We start from the raw sequence: 8,910 nt of genomic DNA on the forward strand, positions 1-8,910 counted from the left end.
AATATATTCCAGAGCAACATGACTTTAGGCCATGAAAAAACACCCAACATTTCCAGGTGGTTATGCCCAGTGTTAGTAATAATGATGCTTGCTGTGTATTCCATCTTCCTCCACAGCTGGAGATGGAATTGGTAACACACCATCCTAGTGCATAGTATCCATATGTAGGACCATAGACTGGTTGCTGACAATGATAGGATTGGAGCAATGCCCAATGTTATCTTTCCACCATTTAGTTCCAATATGGCTTCTGTATGGCTTCATCATTCTATTGAAATGATCACCATTAATTTTAAGAGCTCATATTTTGGCCCTCTGTAAATCTTTATAATGTAAGGCTCTGAATTATGTGGCTGGAAACCATATGTTGCCAATATTCTTGCTACCAGTCTGATGGATGGTTTATCCTCATGTCAATGATTTTGCTGTATGCCTCTATTAAGGTTGTAACCTCTGTTGTCAAAGTTACTGACATGAGGAACTGAGTTAATGGTGAACCCCATATAATCCCTTTAGTTTGAAGGCTTTAATTTTGATTTAATTGGATGGATAATGATCCTAGTTTCCAAATAATTGTTAAGTGGCTGTTACCGTTTGTTCAGCCCGTCCTAAGTTTCCACACAATTAGTATTTCATCCAAAGAAGCCATTACCATTGTGTGGCTGGTTTCATATTTTGTAAATAACCTAGGTGCTAATGTAAACACATTAGGTGGTGCTCTATACTGCTAGAGCTGAGCCATCCAATTAGATAAAAATAACGTCCGTGGTCACCTGTTATGGGTACTGAAATTGTAAGCATCCTTTGAATCAATGCTTGCCATTTTCGTTCTTAAAACGAATATACTTAACAATAGAAAAGGTTTCTGTTCTTAAAACGAATATATCGTTTTATTTATTTTTCACTTTTTTTAATTTATTTTTTTTATTCCCATCTTTTTTATTTATTTATTTAATTTTATAATATATGGTCCCTAGATAAGGGACATATCAGACATTTAAACTGATAAGAACAGATATTATACTTGATCTTAGCCAAAAAGCCGAGATCTGATCTATGATTGATGCGTCAAGCCCCATATCCTATTTTGTTAGGAAGGGAATGCGTAGATAATAATTCTTCCCTTGCAATGCAGCTAAAACCCCATCTGTTGCTGATGTCCAGTGTCTGTATCCCATATGACATATTTGGTAATTGGTGATTATGTCTGGATACGAGTAGATCGGCATCTGGTGTTCCATATCGTGTAGAAACATCAGCAAATACTATAGCCCAATATCCATTTGGTGTTCTCCAAATTCCTCTCTCGATATATCAGCTCGACTAGAAGATTATGTGTTGTAAAATTCTATTGTGTATCCCCGGATACTGTTTAAGATATGTGTCAAAAAGTTATTTATTCGATGTCTTCTCGCACCAACCTCCTTGCTTCCTTCTGGTTTTACTGTTTTCTTCTGGATCCCCGAGGCCGTGTGTTGTGGGTGTACACATCTTCCAGCATAGGGGCGATACCTTTGAGGATGATGTTTGGTCGTTTAGATGAGCTCCAGTTTGGCTTCATTGTCCAACTCCTTGACCTTCTAGATAGGTCACCCCCAAATAAAAAGATTTTGCTAGGAGGTTTCGGGTTTACACAGGCCCGCGTCAATCCCGGTTGGATGTAACCAGATGCATAAATTGATTAGTACATTCAGGGATTTACAATCCCCGGTGGCAAGTGACAGCTATGGTGTCAGCTAATGTTTGCCCCTGCAGTAAATAGAAAACATATGGTCTATGCTGGCTTCTAACCTGGTTTGTAGATCTTTCCCAGTTAGCTTTACTCACAGCTGTACTGTTGTTCCCCCTGAAACATAGACAGACAGTCCCGTGTGACGTCCCAGATGGGAATGGAATTTGTAAAAAAAAATTTGGACTGCTAAATCCTTCAGTCACAACATAAGTATTCCTGTATTTCTATCAGGAAAGGACCAATAATGCACTCTATGTACTTTGTGACTTAGAAAAGGCATCACCTTATTGTTACAGCTCTTACATCTGTTTACCTGTCCAGGGTTTGCCCTAGACTTGACCCCAGCACTCTTCTGACAGAAGAGTCTACTGGGGAGAGAGAAGCATGATTATAGCCCTATAGAAAAGGTGCTGCTTCCTTCTCCCTGAGTCTGTCTTTCCCTCAAACACTTCCCTGTAACAGTAGAAGTGAAATACAGCCCTGTATAAGGTGCTGCTATGGGACTTACCCACTGGAGGATTTCTTCTTGGACCTGCATCGCTGCAAAACGGTATGTTCTCGCAGGTGCAGGCCCCGCAGTGCCAATGCGGTGAAGTGTACACGGCCACTGTGCCGCCGGTATCCCCGTTGGCCTACGGTGCTCCAAAGCGCGGTGCAGTGCTCACAGCACTGAGCCGCCCGTACTGCCGTTAACCTGCGGTGCTCCAACGCGGTTCAGTCCCTCGGGGAGCTGGCCGCTCGCAACCCGCAGGTATGGCAGTTTTAACGCGGTGCAGTGCTTCCCGCACTGTGCCGCTCCTTCTCCTTGGGACTGCGGTGCTCCAACGCGGTGCAGTCCTCTCGGGGAGCTGGCCGCTCGCGACCCAGGCCCAGCGGCTCCAACGCGTACTCAGTGCTCTCGGGCACTGACCGCTTGCCGCTATTTTTAGTGCTGTGGAAAACCCCAGCACCTTCCAGCCCCTCGGACCCATGTAGTATAGGTCCGTGGGGCTGTTGTCCGAGCCGTCGGAATGACGGCTCCAGAATGCTCCACCGCTGTCGGCGTCCTGCTGGAGCTGAGGTCGGCTCCGGCTCCCGTTTAAGGGAGATAGTGGTGCCCCCGGCCGTTGCTGGCTGCCTGCAGTTCTGCAGACTCTCCCCAGCCAGTTTTCATCAGCCTGCCTGTAAAAAAGGTAAGTCAAGAAACTAAGTTCTCCTACCTTACTTGTTGCAGGTTCAACCCTGCCGTTTGGGAGGAACGTCCTCCCCTCGTAATGACTTGTTCACAATGCGTGTAGCGATAATGACACACGTGCGTAGTGGCGGGTTCTTCATGTAGTCACTCACGTGACTCCGAAGTAAAATAGGATGTATTGTAAGATTACTTTAAAACTACAATTTTGGAACTGTACTAGTCAATTATATTTAAAGAGCATATACCGTGACGGTGAAATTGTGTTACCTGCCTCCAAGTAAAGGGGGAGGAGTGTTGGGCATGAAATATGATTAACATATTTAAGGTCTTGCGCAATTGACGCATGCGCGAGAGAGACGCCGGGTGGCGTCCTGAAATAAAGTAGCTTGTTAGTTTGCTCCCGTGTCCGAGTATTATTTAAAGTATTTTTCCATTAGGGACATAGTGGTGCTGGTTTCCAACGGGAATGGTGACGGACGCACCACACATCTCTGTCCTCCAGTTCCTGCGGACCTCCGTCGCTGGAAGTATAGGATTTTGGTGTGTGTGCTTTATCATAATTCTTTACAATGCTATGTACGACAGTGATCGCAACTTCTACTGAAGTGTGGATGGCTGTTGGCTCAGTAGAAGCTCATCCGCCCTTTGACAGGTCTTGTTTTTGGTCCTGCTGGGGGTCCACAGCCCCCTCCTCACCTGGTAAACCAGGTGGGGGAGACGGTTTAGTCGCCGACTATTCGACCATGGTGCAGGTTGCACGGGATTACATGGTACCCGTGGCGGGGGGAACTCCCCCCGATCAGACCTTAAGAACAATAATGATTTAAAAAGGTAAGGAAGGGTTGTGAATAATGTGGTCTGCAGGATGTAAATGATTTTTCAACATTTAGTGGCACTGTCTTCTTCAAAAAGTTGCAAAGATAATTCATATCACTGACTGATATTCCTACATACATTTAGATGTAGTGATCACTGGTGAATTTATTTTCTGTTACATTTCTTTCTAAAAGAACAGCTTTCCACGTGGATAAAAGACTACCTATTTAATCATATTCATATCATTTTAATTATGGAAATAATTTTGTTGATTGATTTAAAAGGTTCAGAATTAACATCAATTTCATTTTCTATCTATACTGCTTGGTTCATTTGGACTCATTTCAGGGAGTCATAGTGGTAAAACAGCAGATAGAGTTCAGTTGACAATTCAGTTCTCTCCCCTGTTGCTGAAGGAGGGCACAGAACATCAAGGAGGTAAAGAGATCTGGAGATAGCCTTCCGCTCATTTAACAGCAACTGTAGTGGAGGAGACAGTAAACTCAGATGGGTTTCAGCATTCCTGATCATCTGAGATAGGGAGTTCTCTATAGTTTGAACCAATAAATATCAGCAAACCACATGATGTGATACATCATTAGGTAGTCTTAATTTCAACAATGACTTAAATATGGATATGGAACATGAAATTAAAAAAGCCTTCAATTCCATAGTGGCATTGATCAATTAGGATGTCTCAAACCATTTGACAGCCAATTAAGTGATTTAGAAGTATACTCATTGCTGTAATATGGAAAAGATGGCAGATAAATTGTACACACAGCATGGTCCCTCAGACACCAATGAGCCAATGATCAAAATATGTGTCTTTTTTAGTAATGTTGGTTCAGGAATAATTTCTACGAGGATGAGAAGAAGAATTCCGCTGCTCTGCGCAATTGGATGCTTTATGTCCAGCTGAGAAAACAGGCAGTTTAACATCTTGTCTGCATGTCAATCCTATTATCTATAAGAAACCCTAGTCTTTGCTATGATTTCATTGAAATTACTACTGGTAGGGGTTTGAAGGTTAACCATGATTCTGCCTAATTTAATCAGATGTGATATATTCACTGGCTGTGACATAATGATCCAGCATATATATGAACTACAATATACTGCTGCAGGAAGAGTAACATAAGAAAAATAAACCTTTATTTTGGGTAAATGATAATGTTCGCAAAAGGTGGAACATTGGCAGTAGGATTTGACAATCATAATATACTCCCGATAATTTTCCTCTGTGGCAGTCAATAAAAAGTGAACTCTTGGACATGAATAGTGTCTAGCTAATAAGTGATACTGAGTACTGAGATTACACCCTGTGTCAGACATTAATCCTTGTATCTGACTGTTTTTAATTTTGATTTTATTCAAATCATTTTACTCCAGCCATTTTCTCCTCCTCTCTTCCAACGTAAATACAGCATGCCAATCTTTATAAAATAAATCCAATTCTCCTATCAGTGGCCATTACAGTATTACACATTAATCTGTAACAACAACAAAAACATACGCGACAGGTATATTTTTGGAATATTTTCAGATTTTACATCAGCAAAGTGAAATTAACTTATTTTCTCTCTTTCTCATTGCCTGATAAAGGTCCCTTGACTGAAGCATTAACTAAATTACTATTTAGTCAATGTTTCCTGCCGAGTGTGAGTTAAGCGGGGGGGGGGGGGTGGGGGGGGGGTTATGTAATTTGCAGCTCGTGGAAAACAGTGGGCAGCAGGCTGTGCGTTGAATACTCTGCGCAGCTGACCGCGAGGAGCAGAGCCATTGTGACATCATTGGCTTGTTAACTTTCAAAAATATCTCAGATTTATGAGCAATTTTAATTAAAAACTCAAGAAATAATAAATCAAATTTTCAAATGCGATTTTTGAGATCATGAGGTAAGTCTCTATTGGAATATGTAAAAATGTCACCGTTTGCGCGTTGTATTTTCGAGGAGATGTGAATCACAGAAAAACGCACAAATACACACACAAATCCATACACAAATACATCCACATACAAGATCAGAATTTTATAAGTGTATTGATTGATGGAAAATGGTATACTTCTTTATCCACAGCTTGTTTGTAGGTCACCAGTAATTCCTGCAAAGTCAAACAGTAGATTGACACAAACAGCTGGAGTAACTCAGCGAGGCAGGCAGCATCGTTGGAAAGAAGGAATGGCTGACTTTTCCGGTTGAGACCCTTCTTCAGACTGGTTAGGGATAAGGGAAATGAGAGATATAGATGATGATGTAGAGAGATAAACAACAATGAATGAAACATCAAAGGGGGGAGCAGCGAAAGAGGATGTTGCAGAACTCTCGTCGGAGAGAGGAGGAGAACATTCAAAGTAGACATACCTTGAGGAGATTTTGTAGTGGAGCATACGAAATGTGTAGGAAGGAACTGCAGATGTTGGTTTAAACCGAAGATAGATACGAAAATCTGGAGTAACTCAGCGGGCCAGGCAGCATCTCAGGAAAGATCTCTCGTTTCCCTAACCAGTCTGAAGAAGGGTCTTGAGCCAAACAGTTTCCCTGCTTTGTGAGTCACAAGAGTCTTCAACTCTTCTTTTACTGAGCCCTCAATTTATATGTGCTCATGTGCCTGCAGTAAAGTGGCTTGGCATGTTGCAAAATGCACTTTAATGCACTGTGGCCCTTAATATCAGTTTGACAATTGTTGAAACAACATTTTATTTTAAAACTCATCGAGGCACGGAAATATTTTCTTCCTATCTACATTTACTTCTTCGAGCAAACTTATCCCCAATAGGTGAAAATTAATAAAATATATTAACACACTGGAAATTTGAAACAAAAGTGGCAACTATAGAAACAATCAGCAAGTCAAGCAGCATCTGTGAGAAGCAAAAATCATAGTTAACATTTCAGGTTGAAGACCCTTCATTACTTTAGTTAGCTTCACTTGCTGAACACTGTATGAACTTAACCTCTGGCGCCACGTTTCAAGTCTTTAAATTCAGCATGCTTTCTGCAAATATGTTGAGCCTTTACCGATACAAATCGCTGCCTACGTCTGAGCAGTTAGCAACCATACAATGATTACATTTATATATTGGTGAATTTATTTTATTTTAACTTTGATATCACTTCTTTTCTGCTTGATGCTGCTGGTCACATTCATACAGTTTAAAATTTGCCCCTACTGCTGTTTCCTCAGTGTTAAATTGCCTCATTCTTGTGTCTTCCCTTTTCCAGTATTTCCTTTGATCTGAGAACATAACTGCCTGTCCTTATTCTGTCTTGCCATGTTGTACATATCTGAGCATATTGTGTTCTTTTTATAATTCTACACCTTGACACCTATTTTGCTTGACTAAATTATTGTATTTGTAATGGGACATCTCCATTATCTGATGGTAGCTCTTGCCACCCATCTCACTTTTTGTGTTACTCTTGTTGATTGGATTGCAGCGTTGCCACCACCATCAGCTTAGTCGACATATTAAAGGTAATGTTACATAACAGCTAAAAGTCTTTAGCATTTTTAGAGGTCATCTATTCACCTTGCTATCCTACATGTTGTACTTGAACATCACAATGTATTGTGTATTTAGTACCTTGGATTAAATATCTGTTGGGCTGCACATGAACTTGTCTCACACCATTTGTTTCAGGAAAATAGCAACACTTCCCAGAGGCTTCTTCATCATAATATGCAATTGCTAATGATCTTACTTGATCTTTCATTTCTAGTCATAAATTTGCATCTTTTTACAGCCTTTGGGTATGCTGGGTAAAGTGACTATACAATCTACTCTCACCTTATTCATCAGTTTGCAGTTTTTTAGATGAAACAGTGTCCACTTTCCAGGATGGCTGGTGGTCTCCTGACCTTGTGAACTTGAACACATTTCTGAGCCTACTTCTATCAGTAAAACTGCTTCCTTGGATCTTTATGTAGCATCATTTTGGGTAACAAAATCTTTGCTCTCACATTTGATTTGAATTGTATTGTTTGTCTGAAAAGCATCTTAATCTGTTCTAAATATAAAGTGAAGGACTCCCATGCTGTGTTATAAACTGCATTGCTCCAACCATATCTGACATAGGCTGTTGCAAGAACTAATGGATGATTCCATACAGCTGGCTTTAATTCTCATTTGCTCAGGTCTAAACTCAAGTATCTTTATTTGCAGACCAAACTATGACATTACTACATCTTGCCCTGTCTGCACAAGCATTAAGTCAGCTGATGTCCTCACCAACATTACTACTGTGGGTAGGAAAGAACTGCAGATGCTGGATTAAATTGAAGATAGACACAAAATGCTGGAGAGAAGGAATGGGTGACGTTTCGGGTCGAGACTCTTCTTCAGTCTTATATCAGGGGTGTTTGCGGTACAGAGATAAAATATAGTCGGAGACAGTAAGACTGGTAGGAGAACTAGGAAGGGGGAGGGGATGGAGAGAGAGGGGAAAGCTACTTGAAGTTAGAGAAGTCAATGTTCATACCGCTGGGGTGCAAGCTACTCAAGCAAAATATGAGGTGCTGTTCCTCTAATTTGCGCTGGGCCTCACTTTGACAATGGACAGAAAGGCCAGTGTGGGAATGGGAGAGGGAGTTAAAGTGTTGAGCAACCGGGAGCAATCAAGTAGGTTTAGGCGGACTGAACGAAGGTGTTCAGCAAAACGATCAGCGAGCCTGCGCTTGGTCTCGCCGATGTACAGGAGTCCACACCTCTGTCTTACATGAAAAGACTGTCGGGGTCCTTGGACGGAGACGAGATGGGAGGTAAAGGGGCAGGTGTTGCATCTCCTGCGGTTGCAGGCGAAAGTACCCGGGAAGGGGTGGTTTGGGTGGGAAGGGACAAGTTGACCAGGGAGTTGCAGAGGGAACAGTCTCTGCGGAAAGCAGAAATGGGTGGAGAAGGGAAGATGTGCTAGTAGTGGGATCCCGTTGGAGATAGCAAAAATGTTGGAGGATAATGTGCTGTATGCGATGGCTGATGGGGTGGAAGTGAGGACAAGGGAGACTCTGTCGTTATGAATGGGGGGAGGGGGAGGTAGAGCGGAGTTGTGGGATATCATGGAGTTCTCCTACCTGTCTTACTGTCTCTGACTACATTTTATCTCTGTACCGCCCACTCCCCTGACAGCAGTCTGAAGAGGGGTCTCGACCCGAAACGTCATCTATTCCTTCTCTCCAGAGATGCTGCC

General features: G+C 42.0%; 1 pseudogene; it reads right to left on the reverse strand.

The window, feature by feature from the left end:
- Positions 1 to 945: 945 nt before the first annotated feature.
- LOC116974755 lies at positions 946 to 1,054 on the reverse strand (annotated as a pseudogene).
- Positions 1,055 to 8,910: the final 7,856 nt, after the last annotated feature.

Source organism: Amblyraja radiata, chromosome 6 (assembly GCF_010909765.2).
Source record: "Amblyraja radiata isolate CabotCenter1 chromosome 6, sAmbRad1.1.pri, whole genome shotgun sequence".
Lineage (NCBI taxonomy): Eukaryota > Metazoa > Chordata > Chondrichthyes > Rajiformes > Rajidae > Amblyraja > Amblyraja radiata.